Source organism: Protopterus annectens, chromosome 13.part0 (assembly GCF_019279795.1).
Source record: "Protopterus annectens isolate FY-2018-M chromosome 13.part0, PAN1.0, whole genome shotgun sequence".
Taxonomy (NCBI): Eukaryota; Metazoa; Chordata; order Ceratodontiformes; family Protopteridae; genus Protopterus; species Protopterus annectens.
In genome coordinates, this window is record NC_056747.1 from 667452002 (window position 1) to 667474025 (window position 22024).

The 22024-nt window shown below is 42.6% G+C and overlaps 1 non-coding gene across 1 annotated transcript; it reads right to left on the reverse strand.

Annotated features, from left to right (window-relative positions):
• Positions 1–13540: 13540 nt before the first annotated feature.
• On the reverse strand, positions 13541–13614 carry TRNAT-AGU. The gene has a single exon. It is a non-coding gene; the product is annotated as a tRNA-Thr (tRNA).
• Between the last annotated feature and the right edge of the window lie 8410 nt (positions 13615–22024).

Genomic DNA, 22024 nt, shown 5'->3' on the forward strand with positions numbered 1-22024 from the left:
TTTGGCACTATTGTTCTCTGCTTAACATCGAACATCATTCAAATGCAGTTGGCATCATTGTTTAGGTTTGTATGTGATAACAGGTATTAGCAGGTAATCATTACTAGCTATTGACATTCTCTCTTGTTAGACATGTCTGGTAGTAGAAGGGAAGGTACCCAATTTAGGGCACAGAGGTGGGTTGTTGAGGAGTCCAGAATCTTTACTGGACTAACTGTAAAGTGCCACCGCTGAAGGTTTTTGCTGGGGAACTATACCAGCTCCCAGTACAAGTTTGAGGCTTGGAATAGTCTGGCCAAAGCTGTCTCCAGTGAGACTGACATTCCAAGTACTGGAGAACAATGTAGGCATCACTTTAATGACCTAAAAATATGTAAGAGGGCTATGCTCAACCAGTGGAAGTAGCAACATCCCACAGCTGTGTAAGTACACTATTAAGGAGAATTTATAGTAGATAGAAAGCTACATGTAGGCAAGACTGGTATGCATAATGTTCTTCTCTTGTTTTTTGTTTATTCCAAAGCCAGTGCTGAGATAGCTGTGAATAGAGAAGCCCATGCTGAGCATCTAGAGAAACTGAGGGAAGCAAGGGGTATGAATGCAGCACAATAGAAGTATTATTGGTAGCTTTCAAATTAAAAATGTTATTTTCTATACAGCTGTAGCAAATTAAGTGCAATTATCCTAACTATAAAAGCAAGCATGCATGCTTCAGTCTGTAGCACAAACCAACTGTGGGAGTCAAGTGTAAGACTATAGTCAAACATTGTAGGTTCAAATACCACAAGTAACAACTGCAAAATAATACAATCCTTTAAAAATATTACATAAATTAATTTGTACACAAGTGGCATAAATGGACTGCTGTTAACTTAATCTGTATAACTGGACCAAGTATATGTGCAATATCCGCACATTGCAATGATTACTTTGAGCAATCCTGAATTATACTTTGCAGTTGTTAAGAAGTATACTTAAGTATAAAAGTTCAGATAACACACACTACAAAAATAAATAACTAGCTTTCTTATATACCATGCACATCAGACTTCCCAATAGTTGTAGTAATGTGGACAGCTATTTGCATATAGTTTGTAAAGCTGTCTCTTAAAGTATACCTACACATTGGAAACACAACAGCAAATACTACACATTGCACACTCATCGATCTAGTAGCATGCAGAACTTTAAGATCTTAACAGTTGTACATGGCAAGCTATCCATTTCAGACAGGCCTCCCAATATCTGCTCTAAAACATGCTATGATGATGTCATCCACTATAAATTGCTCTGCAGCCTTATAAAAGTCAAACTAGTACCATGGCACTTGTAGTCTGTGTACTTGGGCAGGGATTTTGTTCTCACTGCAGTCAACTGTTGTGTGCATGTGTGTGTCTGTCTAGTCAGAAGATCATAATTGTATATCCTGCAGTCCCCACTACAATCCCATTGAGTATTGATATTTTCACAGTTAGATATGCCTACACATCTATTTCATACAGGCCTCCCAACATCTTCTCTTAAACATCCAATGATGAACTCATCCACTATAAATTGTCCTGCATCTTTTTAAAAGTCAGATGTACTGTGGTGCTTGCATAAAGCACTGAGTTCTATAGTCTGTGTACTTAGGTAGGTGTTCTGTTCTCACTGCAGTCAACTGGGAGGGGGTGTCTGTGTGTGTTTGTGTACTTGCTTGACATTAGAGAGAGCATTTTCCACCAGCATGTGGGATGGAACCTGTGCCAGCCTTCCCCAGGAGTGTCTGTGTGGTTGTATAAACTCTTCACAAAGTGTGTGTGTGTGTGTGTGTGTGTGTGTGTGTGTGTGTGTGTGTGTGTGTGTGTGTGTGTGTGTGTGTGTGTGTCAGCTACTTGGGCAGGGACATGGAGCACTGGTTGGACAGAGAAGGTGCTGGAAGTTTTAGTTTGCCCACTAGGCTGAGATCTGGACCCTATAGCTGTGCCAGTGGGGAATCTTATTGAGGACCTGGAGAGCAAGGGTGTGACCAGCCCCAGACTGTGATCTCTGTGTGCTATTAAGGGAAATTGCACTTTACTGGGTGTATTTGTTATCCTATGTGAGACGCCCTCACTGCTGTTAGTGGTGAGGATTGAGGCTCCTTGATTGCTGGGCCAGGGCACGGGCGTCACATATTAATTGATGGAAGTGATAGGGATATCCACACCACATATTAATTGGTTGGGAGATACTAATTGGCTTATAGTGGTGTGGGTAGAGTAAATTCCTGTAGCTTGTGTAGAGTGAGCTTTGAAGGTATTTTGTACTCTAAATCAGCCATGCAGTGAATACTCAGAGTTCAGATCACAATTGTTTTATTTCTTTTGTTAGCTTAGCTAGTCTGGGTGAGCAGGCAGCATGTCAGCAGAGGAGTATGAAAAGCTGACAAGGAGCCAGCTAGTGCAGATGTGCCAGGCTAGGGGACTGGTGCATGGAAACCTGACTAAAGCAGACCTGATTGCAGCCTTAGTTACAGTTGCATCAGAAATCAGCAACCAGAAGGACAATCAGACTGGCAGTGGAGATATAACACCCTCGGAGAATGGATAGCTCAACCTTTCTGCAGGGGACTTAAAAATCCATCTGGAGTTAAAGAGACTGGAGTTGGAGGCCAGGCGTTTGGAGATAGAAGCCAAGGAAAAGGAGCAGCAGAGGAGGCATGAGAAGAAAGTGCTGACTCTTTGCCAGAGTCATGGAGGTAATGGGGAAGGGAGTAACTGTACCCCAGAAGCACAAATGGTCAGTACATTTCTTCTGCAGTTTAAAGAGGGGGATAATTTTGATAGTTTCATTCATTTGTTTGAGAGGGTATGCAAACAGTATAGTGTTGACCAAAGGCTCTGGGTACGGTTCTTGACCTCCTTACTTCATGGTAAAGCTGTAAATGTTTTGTCAAAAATGTCTGACATTGCATGTTTTGATTATACTGCTGTTAAAAATTGCTTGTTAGAATTGTTTAAGCTGACACCTGAAACGTATAGGAAAAGGTTTAGTGAGCATAGACGCAAGGCAGATGAATGTGTGTGTGAATATGTTGCTGAACTGAGCACTTATTTACATAGGTGGGTGAGTGGATGTCAGGTCACCACCTTTGAAGGGATGGCAGACCTTTTGGTGAGGGAACAAGCCCTTAGCACTTTGCCAGAGGACATGAGGATCTGGTTAGCTGATAGACGATGTGCTACTTCAGATGAGTTGGGAAAGAAGAGAGCCCTATACCTGGCAGGCAGGGCAGCCCTGCACAGGAAAGGGACACCCAGTACTGCTCATGGGTCTAAAGGAACCCATGGTGGGCAGCACAGACTGCCCCAACAGAATCTGTTTGTTGCAGGGGAACCTCTAGTCCAGGAGCTAGGGTTAAATGTTTTGAATGCAACCAGTGGGGCCTTGTGGCATACAGGTGTCCATGGAGGCAAGGTGGGGAACAAAAGGTGAGGGAGCCAGTAAGTGGGAAAGACAAAATATCAATAGCAGGTTGTCTTGAGACAACAGGGGTACCAAACTACCATCCTGCAGATGTCCTGATAGGGAAGGATTTGGATGAGGCAGTACCATATGCTTATGCAGTTACACGCAGTCAGGCTAGGAGACAGCCATGTGGGTCCGGTAGCCTGGTGGAGACCCAGACAGACTGCATACTTACAGCCAGGACTGGTGAGGGGGTACTTCAGGGAGGGAGCTACTCTGTAGCAGTGAGACTGAAGGTGAGCCACAACTGCTTGTGGGTACTGATGGTCCCTTGGACAGAATGACTGCAAAGGTAGAGGTGAGTAGTAGTACCCAGGCTGACAGTGAGGCACCACTGTCAGAGGATGCCAGACTTCCTGTGGAAGGGGAGCTGGGAAGGGTTACAAGGAGATAGTTGAGACAGGCTCAGCTCTCAGACCGTACATTGCAAGGCCTGAGGCAGGTAGCTAGGGAGGCACCTGATTCTCAAGAAAAGGGGGAATCTGTATACTGGGACAAAGGGTTACTATACAGAGAGTGGACCCCTGAGGAAGGGCTAGAAGGTGAGAGAGTACAGCAGTTGCTAGTGCCTAGAGCCTACCATCTGGTGTTTCTAGCCATAGCCTAGGATATTCCCTTTGCAAGTCATATGGGAATAAACATACAAAGAGGTATATTACGCAGAACTTCTATTGGCCTGGGATTTCCAGATATGTAACAGAGTACTGCAGGACTTGTGAGCAGTGCCAAAAGGTAGACAAGGCAGGAGACAATGTGAGAGCTCCTTTGATGCCTTTGCCTGTGACTGAGGAGCCATTTCAGAGGGTAGCTATGGATATTGTGGGTCCTCTGAGTACCCCAAGTTCCACAGGGAAAATGTATATCCTAGTGGTAGTGGATTATACAACACGATACCCAGAGGCAGTGGCTTTGTCCTCCATTGAGGCAGAGAAGGTGGCAACTGCTTTGTTAGAGATTTTCAGCAGGGAAGGTTTCCCAAAAGAAATACTAACTGACAGATGTGCCAATTTCATGTCAGACCTACTGGTTTGTCTGTGGAAGTCCTGTGGGGTGAAGCGCATGAAGACCGCCCCCTACCATCTCCAGACTAATGGTCTTGTTGAGAGGTTAAACTCTACAATCAAGTCCATGCTATGGGCATTTACAGATCAGTTTAAGAGGGAGTGGGACAAATATTTGCCCCATATGTTGTTTGTAGTATCAGGTTTTTCACCCTTTGAGTTGCTGTATGGGCATAGGGTGAGGGGACCTCTAGATTTAATTCGAGATGAGTGGGAAGGTGAGTGTGAGCCTCACAAGGAGTCTGTTGTGGCATACATCCTAAACCTCAGGACAAGGCTCAGGGAACTCATGGGCTTGGCCCAGGAGAACCTGACAGAAGCCCAACAACATAAAAAGGTGTGGTATGACAGGAATGCTCGAGCTAGAGAGTATGCTGTGGGGCAGCAGGTAATGGTTCTCATTCCTGTCAGACACAACAAGCTGCAAGCAGCTTGGGAAGGACCCTACAAGGTGGCAAGAAAGGTAAGTGATGTTAATTACATGGTGGAACTGCTACGCAGAAGGCAGGGGCACATATTGTACCATGTTAACATGATGAAACATTAACATGATAAGGAAGTCCTTGTGCTGAGCATTTGAGTGGACTTCAGGAGGAGTCTGTGGGAGATCTGAGGATTGATCTCCTCAGTGAGGCTCGGGCTGACACCTCAGTGGAAGGGGTAGCAATGTCCCAGCAGCTATCTCCTACCCAGGTTTGAGAAATCCAAGTAGTGTTGCAGGAATATGGGTACATGTTCACTGAGAAACCAGGGTGCACCTACCTGGGCCAGCACCAAGTGGATACAGAACCCCAAAGGCCTATTAGGCAGACCCTTTTTAGAGTGCCTGAGAGAGTCAAGCAGATTCTGAGGGAGGAGGTACAGGAGATGTTGAACTAGGGGTGATTCAAGAGTCCAACAGTCCCTGGGCCTCCCCAGTGGTGCTGGTGCCAAAGAAGGATGGCAGCACCAGGTTCTGTGTGGACTACACAAAATGAAATAGTCACATAGAGTCAAATGCTAACCCCATGCCTAGTATAGATGAGGCCCTAAAACAGCTAGGTGGGGCTAAGTATCTTACAACCATTGATCTTACCAAGGGTTACTGGCAGGTGCCCTTGTGTGTGCTAGAGAGAAGTCAGCCTTTGTGACTCCTTTTGGTGTGTATGAGTTCACAAAGATGCCCTTTGAGATGAAGAATGCCCCAGCAACTTTCCAGAGGCTGGTAGATTGTATCCTAGCAGGAGCAGGAAGGTTTGCCCTTGCTTACCTAGGTGATATTGCCATCTACAGCCATTCCTGGCCAGAGCACCTTCAGCATGTCAGGGAGGTGCTGGGCAGACTACAGAGGGCAGGGTTGACCATTAAGCAGAGCAAATGTCAGGTGGGTATGGCAGAGGTCTCCTACCTAGGACATAGAGTGGGGAGTGGTAAGATAAGGCCAGAAACTGCCAAAGTGGAAGCCATTCAGGCATGGCCTGCACCACTAAAAAGCAGGTGAGGACATTTTAGGGACAGCAGGGTACTACAGAATGTTCGTCCCCAGTTATAGTACCATAGCTGCTCCCCTCACAGACCTGACAAGGAAGAACAGGCCAGATAAGGTAGTGTGGACCCCAGCATGTAAGCAGGCATTCCAGAAGCTTAAAAAAGCTTTGGGACGACCCCCTGTGTTATCCAGTCCAGATTACAGCAAATAATTTGTTGTGCAGGTGGGTGCCTCGAACCATGGGGGGGGGGGGGGGGGCTGTACTTAGCCAGATTTCTTCAGAGCGGGAAGAGCACCCAGTGGTTTATCTCAGTCGTAGGCGAGGAATGCTATGCAGCTGTAGAAAAGGAATGTCTAGCCATAGTGTGAGCACTGCAGAAACATCAGCCTTATCTGTATGGAAGGATATTCACTATTATGACAAATCATAATCCCCTAACATGGTTAAACAGAGACAGCCACCAAAATGCCAAGTTGCTAAGATGGAGCCTGGGGTTGCAAGCATATAATACGTCTGTGCAGCACCGCAGTGGGATTAGCAATGCCAATGCAGATGGGCTCTCAAGATAGGGAACAAGGTAAGGTATACTCAGATAGACCTAACTCCCTCAAACAGCGTTTCTCAAAGGTCACTTGAAAAACTAGCTTCTGTTCTCCGGGGGGGAGATATGTGAAGATTGGGTAAAGATAGATGAAGGCTGCCAGGCTAGCCAGATCAAATTTTGTAGATAATTCTGTCATTTGTACATATAATATAAGTCACAGGTTTATCTCTTAAATGTGAAAAGGCTGCTGTTAGATGTGGAACTGCAAAAAATGTAACAGCAGTGCACTCTGCTGGCGGAAAGCTGACCAAGTAAAGCATGTTGTGACCCTTTGATCTAAACACAGTGCAGAAATGTCTAAATGAAGACATTCTTTCTATTGTTTTAACCAAGAGTTAAATTGCTAGATTTAAACATGTAAAAATTAGACTAAGTGTTTTTTGTGATGTCAGAACTGTACTACTGAATTATTTTAAGTATTTCTCTGTCATCTCTGAACTATTGACTAGCACTGTGTAGTAGAAAGTATCATCTTGTGTTTTTATGTATTATTAAATATTTTTAAACCCTTTTAACTGTGACTGTTTTGTGTAGAGATAATTTAAGCTCTAGAGTACATTGCATGTATATAGTGATCCTGTACCAAGTCACTCTAATAAGCCTTGACTGTTTAGTCACACTTACCAGTTGGATAATAATATTGTGCAGTAATAATTGGACACCCTTTTAAGGGCCTTTGAGTAGCTGATAAATATTAGTAGGTGGTGGCAGCTAATACTACCATATAGTCTGGGAGAAAGGGGCACAGCTGGAAAACCTGTGCCAGCCTTCTCCAGGAGTCTCTGTGTGGTTGTATAAACTCTTCTCAAAGTGTGTGTGTGTGTGTGTGTGTGTGTGTGTGTGTGTGTGTGTGAGTTACTTGGGCAGGGACACAAAGCACTGGTTGGACAAAGAGGGTGCTGGAGGTTTTAGTTTTCCCGCTAGGCTGAGATCTGGACCCTATAGCTGTGCCAGTGGGGAGTCTTATTGGGGACCTAGAGAGCAAGGGAGTGACCAGCTCCGGACTGACTGTGATCCCTGTGTGTTCTTAAGGGAAATTGCACTTTCCTGTGTGTATTTGTTATCCTTTCCTCCTATATGAGACGCCCCTCACTGGTGTTAGTGGTGAGGATTGAGGCTCCTTGATTGCTCTGCCAGGGCACGGGCATCACACCTAGGTATTCTTTTTGTGGCATAAACATCACTGTCTGATGGTGTGGAACTCCCATCAAAGTGATATAACAGTTATGTGTGATATCTGTTCCAGTGATGCACACAGTACATACATAGCTGTTTGACAGCATCGATAGCATGGGTTACATTTGTGACTATGTGGATTGTGCCATATATATGCCATGCACATCTGTCAAGTATCCTGGCTTGATCATAATGTCACATACAGGTGTAGCATTGCGCCTCCTACCACCTCCAGCAAATGTAACAGTGTCAGGACGGTGTGCTTGATTACCCTAATAGAGTGCTGACATCTTATAATAGTCATACAAGTGTGTTTGTGCAGAACCATCTATGATCACTCACAATCACATATGTTTTGTCATAAACATTGGATTACTGGTGGCATTATTCTGATATTCTCCATGATTGTGCGTCATACCTCTCAACCGTACTGAATTCCCTGGTATTTACTGTTCTGGGGGTTGAAATAACGAGGTGCCATGAATTTCCAAGTGGCCCCTTTAAATCCCGATTTTTTTTTTATTTTTTTATGTACATGCCGACATCATCGTGCATCAGTAGCATATCCCACGGCGACCCCGTTATTTTAGGCTTTGCCCAAATTCTTCATGCTAAGAGTTTCAGACATATAGCGTGTTATGATTTTTCGTTAGTACTCCTACAGTGAGGCTCGGGCTGACACCTCAGTGGAAGGGGTAGCAATGTCCCAGCAGCTATCTCCTACCCAGGTTTGAGAAATCCAAGTAGTGTTGCAGGAATATGGGTACATGTTCACTGAGAAACCAGGGTGCACCTACCTGGGCCAGCACCAGGTGGATACAGAACCTCAAAGGCCTATTAGGCAGACCCTTTTTAGAGTGCCTGAGAGAGTCAAGCAGATTCTGAGGGAGGAGGTACAGGAGATGTTGAACTAGGGGTGATTCAAGAGTCCAACAGTCCCTGGGCCTCCCCAGTGGTGCTGGTGCCAAAGAAGGATGGCAGCACCAGGTTCTGTGTGGACTACACAAAATTAAATAGTCACATAGAGTCAAATGCTAACCCCATGCCTAGGATAGATGAGGCCCTAAAACAGCTAGGTGGGGCTAAGTATCTTACAACCATTGATCTTACCAAGGGTTACTGGCAGGTGCCCTTGTGTGTGCTAGAGAGAAGTCAGCCTTTGTGACTCCTTTTGGTGTGTATGAGTTCACAAAGATGCCCTTTGGGATGAAGAATGCCCCAGCAACTTTCCAGAGGCTGGTAGATTGTATCCTAGCAGGAGCAGGAAGGTTTGCCCTTGCTTACCTAGATGATATTGCCATCTACAGCCATTCCTGGCCAGAGCACCTTCAGCATGTCAGGGAGGTGCTGGGCAGACTACAGAGGGCAGGGTTGACCATTAAGCAGAGCAAATGTCAGGTGGGTATGGCAGAGGTCTCCTACCTAGGACATAGAGTGGGGAGTGGTAAGATAAGGCCAGAAACTGCCAAAGTGGAAGCCATTCAGGCATGGCCTGCACCACTAAAAAGCAGGTGAGGACATTTTAGGGACAGCAGGGTACTACAGAAAGTTCGTCCCCAGTTATAGTACCATAGCTGCTCCCCTCACAGACCTGACAAGGAAGAACAGGCCAGATAAGGTAGTGTGGACCCCAGCATGTGAGCAGGCATTCCAGAAGCTTAAAAAAGCTTTGGGACGACCCCCTGTGTTATCCAGTCCAGATTACAGCAAATAATTTGTTGTGCAGGTGGATGCCTCGAACCATGGGGGGGGGCTGTACTTAGCCAGATTTCTTCAGAGGGGGAAGAGCACCCAGTGGTTTATCTCAGTCGTAGGCGAGGAATGCTATGCAGCTGTAGAAAAGGAATGTCTAGCCATAGTGTGAGCACTGCAGAAACATCAGCCTTATCTGTATGGAAGGATATTCACTATTATGACAAATCATAATCCCCTAACATGGTTAAACAGAGACAGCCACCAAAATGCCAAGTTGCTAAGATGGAGCCTGGGGTTGCAAGCATATAATATGTCTGTGCAGCACCGCAGTGGGATTAGCAATGCCAATGCAGATGGGCTCTCAAGATAGGGAACAAGGTAAGGTATACTCAGATAGACCTAACTCCCTCAAGCAGCGTTTCTCAAAGGTCACTTGAAAAACTAGCTTCTGTTCTCCGGGGGGGGGGAGATATGTGAAGATTGGGTAAAGATAGATGAAGGCTGCCAGGCTAGCCAGATCAAATTTTGTAGATAATTCTGTCATTTGTACATATAATATAAGTCACAGGTTTATCTCTTAAATGTGAAAAGGCTGCTGTTAGATGTGGAACTGCAAAAAATGTAACAGCAGTGCACTCTGCTGGCGGAAAGCTGACCAAGTAAAGCATGTTGTGACCCTTTGATCTAAACACGGTGCAGAAATGTCTAAATGAAGACATTCTTTCTATTGTTTTAACCAAGAGTTAAATTGCTAGATTTAAACATGTGATTTTAAAAACAGAGCGAAATCAAAGCATAAAAGCAAAAAGATTAGACTAAGTGTTTTTTGTGATGTCAGAACTGTACTACTGAATTATTTTAAGTATTTCTCTGTCATCTCTGAACTATTGACTAGCACTGTGTAGTAGAAAGTATCATCTTGTGTTTTTATGTATTATTAAATATTTTTAAACCCTTTTAACTGTGACTTTTGTGTAGAGATAATTTAAGCTCTAGAGTACATTGCATGTATATAGTGATCCTGTACCAAGTCACTCTAATAAGCCTTGACTGTTTAGTCACACTTACCAGTTGGATAATAATATTGTGCAGTAATAATTGGACACCCTTTTAAGGGCCTTGAGTAGCTGATAAATATTAGTAGGTGGTGGCAGCTAATACTACCATATAGTCTGGGAGAAAGGGGCACAGCTGGAAAACCTGTGCCAGCCTTCTCCAGGAGTCTCTGTGTGGTTGTATAAACTCTTCTCAAAGTGTGTGTGTGTGTGTGTGTGTGTGTGTGTGTGTGTGTGTGTGTGTGTGTGAGTTACTTGGGCAGGAACACAAAGCACTGGTTGGACAAAGAGGGTGCTGGAGGTTTTAGTTTTCCCGCTAGGCTGAGATCTGGACCCTATAGCTGTGCCAGTGGGGAGTCTTATTGGGGACCTAGAGAGCAAGGGAGTGACCAGCTCCGGACTGACTGTGATCCCTGTGTGTTCTTAAGGGAAATTGCACTTTCCTGTGTGTATTTGTTATCCTTTCCTCCTATATGAGACGCCCCTCACTGGTGTTAGTGGTGAGGATTGAGGCTCCTTGATTGCTCTGCCAGGGCACGGGCGTCACACCTAGGTATTCTTTTTGTGGCATAAACATCACTGTCTGATGGTGTGGAACTCCCATCAAAGTGATATAACAGTTATGTGTGATATCTGTTCCAGTGATGCACACAGTACATACATAGCTGTTTAACAGCATCGATAGCATGGGTTACATTTGTGACTATGTGGATTGTGCCATATATATGACATGCACATCTGTCAAGTATCCTGGCTTGATCATAATGTCACATACAGGTGTAGCATTGCGCCTCCTACCACCTCCAGCAAATGTAACAGTGTCAGGACGGTGTGCTTGATTACCATAATAGAGTGCTGACATCTTATAATAGTCATACAAGTGTGTTTGTGCAGAACCATCTATGATCACTCACAATCACATATGTTTTGTCATAAACATTGGATTACTGGTGGCATTATTCTGATATTCTCCATGATTGTGCGTCATACCTCTCAACCGTACTGAATTCCCTGGTATTTACTGTTTTGGGGGTTGAAATAACGAGGTGCCATGAATTTCCAAGTGGCCCCTTTAAATCCCGATTTTTATTTTTTTATGTACATGTCGACATCATCGTGCATCAGTAGCATATCCCACGGCGACCCCGTTATTTTAGGCTTTGCCCAAATTCTTCATGCTAAGAGTTTCAGACATATAGCATGTTATGATTTTTCGTTAGTACTCCTACAGTTACTCATTACAACTGCATAAGAAAGGAAAAACATTTCCTTGCATTTTGCTGCAAGAAATCAGTAGCATTTCTGTTAGAAACACTGTCATATCAAGTTAGAGAAGCAGCTTTGATTATTCAATGGGGACCGTGTAGTATTGATAACGTAAGGGGTCGAATTAAAGGGGTCAGATCAGAGTGGGTCTCCTGCCAAGCTTCCTGTTTTACAAGTTTACCTCTTTTGATGAAAAGTTGCTGATCCTTAATATCGTTCAGAACTTATTTATTACATTCACATCAGAAACTGCAGCACAGTATAACTGCCACGCCATACATAATAAGCCCAAAATCCTTTATAGTTACTTCCGCAAAAGCACCTGACGTTATTTGTATTATTTTATATACATATAAAATCGTATGTAATAGCACGAATTTCAGTGGTGATTAGCGTCATACTTCTTAGCATAAAACTGGACAAAGTCAAAACAAAGGGACAACAAAGGATCAAAAATAGGGACAAATTTTAAATATTGTTCTTATAAGCTTAGAAAGTTGCTAGAATAAAAGTTGTGCTACCAGTTTGCCTTGTAAATGAATAGACAAAAAATGATCATATAACTAGCATTTCATTTGTGACTTTACAATTTGTTGCTTTTCTAAATAAATGTTTTGTAGCAAAGCAAATGCAGTACTGAATCAGCATTTTTGACTTCCGTTTCTTTTTCAGCTAGTTGGAGTGGGCGAGTAAGCGTGTGTGTGTATGCGAGTGCATGTACATAGTGCATGTGCAATCCAGGGTTTAAACTGTGATTCTTAAATTTATGGTGTCAAGTCCTTAAAGTCAGTCTGACGTAATTCATTAGTGTAGCTGTAAGTAAGAATAAACACAGATTAATGTCAAATGCAGACCAATGTACATACAATTAACAGTAGTACAGACAGAAAACAAAATATTTTATTTCATTTTATTTTAGGAGAAATTGATTTAAATGCCAGAATTCCTGAAATCTCTGGTTTTGCCTGCATTTGAATGTGTCTGGAACTTCAAGGATGCGTAAGTGTAAGGTCACAGAAGCATTTCCTTCTTTGTATACCTTATTAGTTTAAAGTGAATCACATAATAATAAACTAATTCTAAAGGCTGTGGTAGAGGCAGGAACCACCAAAGGGTTAAATTGTGTGCATAATAACTGAGAAAAAGAAACAGTGCTACTATTTTCTGTTCATAGTATCCCATTAGGTCTGACAGGTTCAGTGCTTCCACACCCAACTGTGTAACTAGACTTTAGGAGCTTAGACTGTATAAAAGATTCTGTAACATACAGACATGTCACCCTGGTCGTCTTCTTCTTCTTCTTCTTTCGGCTTTTCCCGCCACAGCGGATCACCTATCCGCTCATGATTGGCAGTAGTATTAAACAATATTTATTGGTACAGTAATTTATATTTATTATCAGCATTCGCTGCCAGGTGCACAGAAGGCAGGCACTAGTATACGGGACTTAATGAAGTAGCTGATTGTCTGTAACAGAGGAGTAGATATAGAAGCTTTACTTACAGAGAGCAAATCTGTATTAGGCTCAGTTCATATATGCGGTGAGGGACCTTAACTGCTTCGACACGTTTTTCCTCCACAGAGATAGACAGTAAGACACAGAAACTTTGTGTTCTGGGGAGACAGTGCATATGACCCCTTTATTGTACTAGAAGTTTTGTAGTTATATGGAATGATAAGCAAAAAATTAAAAGTACTTAACTACGAAATGGGGGGAAAATATCTAGGCACCGCTGGGATTCGAACCCAGGATCTCCTGTTTACTAGACAGGCGCTTTAACCAACTAAGCCACGGCGCCGCGTGCTTCAGAAGACTGTACTTCTTCTTATAAAGGTTATAGTACACATCCGATTCGTTCATTTTTTTTAGTTTATGCATTAAATGTTTGTTCTGACTTTTATCAGTTATAACGTGTTAAAAACTACACAGAACTTACTTTAAGCTAGTGCATTCACTGATCTCACTACTCACAACCCACACGCAGTTACCCAACAATTTTACTTATAGCAGCAGTATGCATGTCGTTTTTCGTTACCAAAGCTAGACGATAGTTTCCTTCATTACTGCGCTTTCAACGGTTCTATGATTAATTCTGATCGTAGCATTTGCGATAGTTTCCTCTGCATAATTGTACGACATGGGGAATTAATATGTTGGGGCCACTTGGTTTCAATATGTACAAAGATAAAGCTCGACCTTCTGAATTTCAGAGCTTCTCTAAGGGCAAGGCGCAAAATAAGGATGGATTGTAAACATTGCTCTTATAACTTGCTAGAACAACGGGATTTGAGTTTGCACGCATTTTCTGAAGGATATTCTTTTATTTGTAGTTGTTTACTAGGGTAGTGCACTGATCAATATTGACCAGTCTCAGGTTCGGCCCGGATGAAATACAGAACATGTCACAAGGAAAAAAAATACAGATATATTGATATGAAAATGGAAACTCAGGTGTCTGTCGTTATTTGGTGACTTTAGACCTCAATGATTTGGCAGAAAACCACGCATTTTATGAGGAACAGACCAAAATATGTGGCGAAAATCTGGATAGTTGAAGAGGTATGTTTCAGAGACATTATAGTGATGAATGTATGTGTTGTTTTCAATTGCTAAACACAGCAACAAAAAAGCTACGGAATCCTACATTGTTGTAAAATGGCTTAAGAGTTTGGAAAACCCAGTGCATTCTCCCATTTCCCTAACTTAATCTGGTTCTAGAGCTCTAGCACACTATAGAAACAACCACATGTTTAACCTTCCCAAAATAACCAACTCATTGCATATAATGACTGCTGTTGAATAATTGTACATATGTACCTTTCTCGCATTATATACCTCTCAACTGTACAGATTTTTGCCTAGGGTTGCCACCTGTCCCACTTTGCAAGGGACAGTCCCTCTGGGCAGTTGTGTCCTGCAAAAAAACTGAAAAAATGGCAAATGTCCTGAGATTTTAGGACAAAATTATTTCCTATATTTTATGTAATAGTTGCATAAAACAGTTATTCTGTATCTGAAACACCTAAATGTTATAAGAAACAGAATAAGGAACTAAAATGCTACAAGAATAAGCTTTTAATTTAGGCAAAAAAGTGAAGTTCTGTCCTTTGTACTGGTTGTGGGTATGTTTTACCCTGCAAAATTTGATGTTTGTACCAAAAATGTACCACTTTGGGCATTTGAAAAGGTGGCAACCCTACTTTTGCCTCCTATTTCTGGTCCATTTTCCAAAAATTTGTGGCTTTCTGGTAAATTAGTGGCAAATCATTAAAGATTCTTCTTTCGGCTTTTCCCGGTTAGGGGTTGTCACAGTGGATTACCTGTCCGCTCATGATTGGCATTGGAGTTTTACAGTGTTGAGTTGCCAGCACCTTCCACAGAAGACACACACGCACTCACACCTAGGGGCAATTTAGTGTCCAATCTACCTACAGCATGTCTTTGACCACAGGGGAGGACATGCAGACTCTGCACAGAAGGCACCCCCAGCCAAGGATTGTACCGGAGAACCTCTTGCTGTGAGGAAGCAACACTAACTGCTGCACCACCGCAGCCACCACAAATCATTAAATATTAAAGTTAAAAAATAATGACAGACAATTGAGTTTCAGACTTCATACCATTCGGAAAATCCATGCTAATGTAAAAACCTGTCATTCTATTAACTTTCTAAGTTTGTAACAGCAGTATTTAAAAATTGTCCTTATATCTGGGCCTTCATCCCACTTTTATTAATGGCTTTGTCCAGATGTCTTGCTCTAAGAGGTTGAGAGGTATGAGTCACAATCATACCTTTCAAACTCTTAACTCAAGAAATCTGGACGGAGCCTAAAATAATGGGGGGACAAAAGCACAAAAATAGGAACAGATTTTAAATGTTGCTGTTATAAACTTAGAAAGTTGCTAGGATAACAGCATTTGCACTAGCACGCCTTTTCTGAAGGATATGAAGTCTGAAACACAAATGTATGTCATTATTTAGTGACTTAAGTCATTGGTGTTTTGACAGAAAACCACAATTTTTATAAGAAACAGACCGAGACTACAAGGCAAAAATCTGGACAGTTGAGAGGTATGTAATCACAATGTATACACATTCTTTTGAGCCCTGTGAAATAATCATGCCTCATGCTTCTATATTTCTTTCTATATGTTCACAACCATTGACTGAGTACATAACATCAGTCACATGTCCATTCGTTTCCCACCATGGTTCTATCCTTTGTCTAAGGGCACTGGAGGGTGTTATGCAAACTAACACCTAACCCTAGGGACAGATGGGCATGACACACAACTGGAGCCTGCAGTGATGCATATGATTGGCAGCCTAAGTGCCTTTTAGGTGGTACAAAGACTAAATCAAAATGTGATGAATTCAAGAAAATACCTGTAGATAGTAAGGAAGTAAATTGCAAGTAATGGAAGTAGGGGGCACTGTTGCCTGTTCTACTTGGTCTTCTTCACAAAACATTATGGGTCACTGAACTGCTGCTTTGCAGTTCTTTTACAAAGATCAATGTCATTATTTTTCAACTGTCATCAAAATGACTCTGCTAGAAGAAGTGCCGTAGCAGAAATGGCAACTGAATCTCTACTCTTCTTATAGGATGCAGCATTCCAGTCATTGATTTGCATGTTTTTTTTCACAGTACTGGTGCCACAAGTATAGCAGTGTATTTCTGTACAGATTTGTTCATTAGGAATAGTAAATGGATAGTTTACCCTGCAAGCTGCTGGGCAATTTTAAATGGACATCCCAGCAATACTTTTTGACTAATTTGTGATAGGTTTACAATGCCACTTGCTTTCATTCACAAAATCGCTTTGGTGTAATTTGCTCTTTTGAATAGCAGGATTGTTGCGGTGTGACTTCAGATCACCGTTCTCAATTGTGGTATAAAGTTATTGGTATAACAATATTAGTGGTAGTCAGTAGTGTCAAGTTTTGTTTTAGCACCTTTATTGAATTATCACATAAGACATAGGGAAACCGTATTAATGTATTCCCGGTTACATATATTATACATCACATGTACTCTTTTGTATAACTAACATCAATCCAGCATTACATACAATTGATCAATTCAAGACACCCCTTAAACTGTACTCCTCCTACAAAGCATTATTCTATGTGTATTGTTCACACAATTTCCATTTTCTATGTCATTTGCTCCCACCTCTTTCTAAAGATCCCAGTTTCAATTATTTTATCTCTGTTACAATACTGAGTACTTCAAATACAGTTGGTTTAGACTTTGATTTTCATTTTCTAGTAATTGCTTTTTTTTTGTCAGCCACCAGAATTAAACTTAGCAAGGCCTTACTATGTCTAGGCAATTCAGATACTGTAAGTGACTGTAACCCAACTCAAAAAATCATTTCCTTAAGTATTCCCATTTCCTCACCCAATATGTCTGACAGAGTACTCTTTATGGAATCTTTAAAGTCTGCCAACTCATTACACTTCCAAAATGTATGTTCCCAGGTTCTGCTTTCTTCCCCCAGCACACCTCCAACATTTGCCATCTACCTGAGTAAACATTCTTTGGAGTCAGCGTGGGGTACAACAATACCTATGCAAACACTTCCAAGCAAATATCCTAAATATTCTAGACTTTTTTGCATATTTGGGAACCATACATAAGCCATCTCATTGTTTCCTTGTGAATTGTTTATCCAATCTCTCTTTCCAATTTTTTCCAACCTCCTCCGATTGATTCCTATAGTTATCTTGTAATAATGTATATGCCGTACTAAATGATTCCTATTAGAACTTCGAATGCTTGAAATGTCAAAGTCATATGGTCAACACCATATGATCGACATTTCAAGTGTTTGAAGGTTAAGCATAATGGCGCAGTTCAGTGCAGAATGGGAGAATTTCCCTTTTCTGCATTGAAGTGCGAGCTCAGAGTTGGTATATTTACGTAGGGGGTGGGGTGGAGGGTGCCCTCCTGCCTGCACCGTTAAGGTAAGTTTTTTTTTTTATTATATATTCAAACTTTGATCATATGTTGTCAAACATATGGGATTCGAAGTTTTGAAAGTTCGATTATATAATATAGACCCCTACTAAATATCCCATTTTTGACAGCAGCTTCTGTTCTGGATTCATCTAAAAGTCTGCCAGGGCAGGTCTTTCACTTTGCCTATTGTGACACCCCAGCACTGGCCAAATAATCAAGGAGCCTCAATCCTCCCCACTGGCAACAGTGGGGAACGTACAAACTGGGAGAATGACAAGTACACTCACAGTAAAGTGCAATTTCCCTTAAGAGCACACAGAGATCACATTCAGTCTGGGGCTGCTTTCTCCCTCTTTCTTCAGATCCCCAATAAGACTCCCCACTAGCACAGCTATAGGGTTGAGATCTCAGCTGAGTGGCTGAACCAAGATCTCCAGCACCTTATCTGTCCAACCAGTGCTTCATGTCCCTGCCCAAGTAGCTGACACACAAACACTTTGAGATTTGATTTATATACAAACACAAACACTCCTGGGAAAAACTGGCACAGGTTTACTAGCTATGCCCCTTATTGTCCAGACTATAAAGTAATTTCCACTGCCACCAGCCACTACTTATCAGCCACTTTAAGACCTTTAACAAAGGGTGTCCAATCCTACTGTATAATGTTACTATTAATCCAAATGGTAGTCTGACCAAGAGCAAGGCTATTTAAGAGTACCCTGTACAGTGTTACCATATAGATATGCAAATACTCTCAGAGCTTAAATATCTCTAAACAGAACAGCCACAATTGAAAAGGTTTAAATATATTTATTAATAAATAATAAAAGAACAAGACAATACTCAGAAAAAAAAAACAGTTACTTCAGAGTTCAAAACCACAGGAAATATTTAAAACAACATTGCAGGGCAGTCTCAAATAAATAAAGAAAACATCTAAGCTATACTTTACTGCATTCCTATCTGAATCTAAAAGAGTTACTATGCCCTAGAAACTTACTTACAGCAAGGCAATTACATAATTGGTGATGAGAGGATGTTCTTGTTAGGTCAAAGACAAAATACAAAATGCACTGTCTCTCTCTCTCTCTCTCTCTGAGAGAGTTCTTAAATTAATATCAAACATTACTGCGGGGTTCGCTTGGATGACATCACTTTTTGTCACCTGACTTTAGTTCCCAAGCTAAACTCCTATTGTAGCATTTGACATCTCTTTGTGAAAATACATAGACAATGGCTTCTGCTCAGAGATGTGTGGCTGCTGGAAGTCATAAAGCAATAAAACACTTCCACATCGCAATCCTAGCAATTACTTATCTTTCAAGACAATACAAAAAAACTTATAGCTCTGAAAATTGTGTCTTCTGTTGCACTGAAACTGAGAGATAACATCTCTTGTTTATGGCCCAGCTGTAAAGTAATTTAATCTCAACTATAAGATTTGCAAGTTAATCTGCTGTTAAAATCCATACATCTAAACAATTACAATAGTGCAGGTACATTTCTGTTCTATTCCAATAGGGCATGCTGTGGTTACATTTTAGCTCAGTACTTTACACACACTTCTGTATAAATCATATCAATATTCACAAATGACATATAATTATTTAGAAAATTTCCAATAGCTGGGTTGGCAGCGTGACATTTCTTTCCCCAAAAACTGAATCTAGTTTTTCAAGTGTCCCTTGAGAAACTCTGCTTGAGTGGGTTGAGCCTCTCTGGGAATACCTTACCCCATTCCCTGGCTTAAAAGCCCATCGGTGTTGGCATTGCTAATGCCACTGCGGTGTTGCACTGTCATATATACCTGCACCCCTAGGCTCCAAGTTAGTAACTTGAGATTTTGTTGGCTGGCTCAATGTAGCCATGTTAATGGATTGTGGTCTGTAACTACAGTGAATTTCCTTCCATACAGATAAGGCTGAAGTTTATGTAGTGCCCACACTATGGCTAGACATTCCTTTTCTACAGCTGCATAACATTCCTCCTTGGATTGGAGCCTACGACTGAGATATACCACTGGGTTCTCTTCTCCCTCTGGGGAGACCTGGCTGAGTACAGCCCTCCACCCCATGGTTTGAAGCATCCATCTGCACAACAAATTCTTTGCTGTAATCTGGACTGGCTAACACAGGGGGTCCTCCCAAAGCTCCTTTAAGCTTCTGGAATGCCTGCTCACATGCTGGGGTCCACACTACCTTATCTGGCTTGTTTTCCTTGTCAGGTCTGTAAGGGGAGCAGCTATGGTACTATAACTGGGGAAAAGCTTTCTGTAGTACTCTGCTGTCCCTAAGAATGCCCTCAGCTGCTTTTTGGAAACAGGGGCAGGCCATGCCTGAATGGCTTCCACTTTGGCAGTTTCTGGCCTGATCTTATCATTCCCTACTCTATGTCCCAGGTAGGAGACCTCTGCCATATCTACCTGACACTTACTGGGCTTAATGGTCAATCCTGTCCTCTGTAGTCTGCCCAGTACCTCCCTAACATGCTGAAGGTGTTCTTGCCAGGAATGGCTGTAGATGGCAATATCATACAGGTAAACAAGGGTGAAATCTCCTGCTCCTGCTAGGATGCAATCTCCCAGCCTCTGGAAAGTCACTGGGGCATTTTTCACCCCAAAGGGCATCTTCGTGAACTCATACAAGCCAAAAAGAGTCACAAAGGCTGACCTCTCTCTAGCGCTGGGAGTCAGGGACACCTGCCAGTAACCCTTGGTAAGATCATTAGTGGTAAGATTCTTGGTCCCACCCAGCTACTCTAGGGCTTCATCTGTCCTATGCATAGGGTAAGCATCGGACTCTATGTGACTATGTAATATCCTGTAGTCCACACAGAACCTGGTGCTGCCATCGTTCTTTGGTACCTGCACCACTGAGGAGGCACAGGGACTGCTGGACACCTGAATTACCCCCAGTTCCAACATTTCCCGTATCTCCTCCCTCAGAGTCTGTTTGACCCTCTCAGGCACCCTCTAAGGGGCCTGCTTAATAGGCCTTTGGGGGTCCTGTATCCACATGGTGTTGCACCAGGTGGGTGCACCCTGGTTTCTCAGTGAACGAATCCCCAAACTTCGGTAATACTGCTCGGATTTCTTGAACCTGGGTAGGGGAAAGCTGCTGGGACACTGCTATCCCTTCCAATGAGGTGTTAGTCCAGCAGATCCCTTCAGGCTCCTTCTGCCATCCACTGCAAATACCCAGCACAAGGGCCTACCTATCATGGTAAGGTTTCATCATGTTAACATGGTACAATTTATGCCCCTGCCTCCTGCCTAGCAGTTCTACCATGTAGTTAGCATCACAGACTTTCCTTACCATCTTGAAGGAAACCTCCCCAGCTGCCTGCACCTTGTTGTGTCTGACAGGAATGAGAACCATTACCTGATGCCCTACAGCATACTCTCTAGCTTGACCATTCCTGTCATACCAGAACTTTTTCTGCTGTTGGGCTTCTGCCAGGTTCTCCAGGGTCAAGCCCATGAGTTCCCTGAGCCGTGTCCTGAGGTTTAGGACATATGCCACAACAGACTCCTTGTGGGATTCACACTCACCCTCCCACTCATCTCAAATCAAATATAGAGGTCCCCTCAACCTATGACCATACAGCAACTCGAAGGGTAAAAAATCTGTGAGTTCCTGGGGAACCTCTCTGTAAGCAAACAGATGGGGCAAATATTTGTTTCACTCCCTCTTGAACTGGTCTGCAAATGCCCATAGCATGGTCTTGAGTGTAGAGTTTAATTTCTCCAGAAGACCATTAGTCTGGGGATGGTAGGGGGTGGTCTTTGGGTGTCTCAACCCACAGTGCTTCCACAGACAGGCTAGCAGGTCTGACATGAAATTGGCACCTCTGTCAGTCAGTATTTCTTTTGGGAATCCTACCCTGCTGAAAATCTCTAACAAAGCATTTGCCACCTTTTCTGCCTCAATGGAGGATAGGGCCACTGCTTCAGGGTATCAGGTAACATAATCTACTACCACTAGGATATACTTCTTTCCTGTGGAACTTGGAGTACTCAGAGGCCCCACAATACCCATAGCTACCCTCTGAAATGGCTCTTCAATCACGGGCAAAAGCATCAAAGGAGCTTTCACCTTATCTCCTGCCTTGCCTACCTTTTGGCACTGCTCACAGGTCCTGCAGTACCCTGTTACATCTCTAGAAATCCCAGGCCAATAAACATTCTGCATACTATGTCTCTTTGTACATTTTATGTCCATATGACCTGCAAAGGGAATA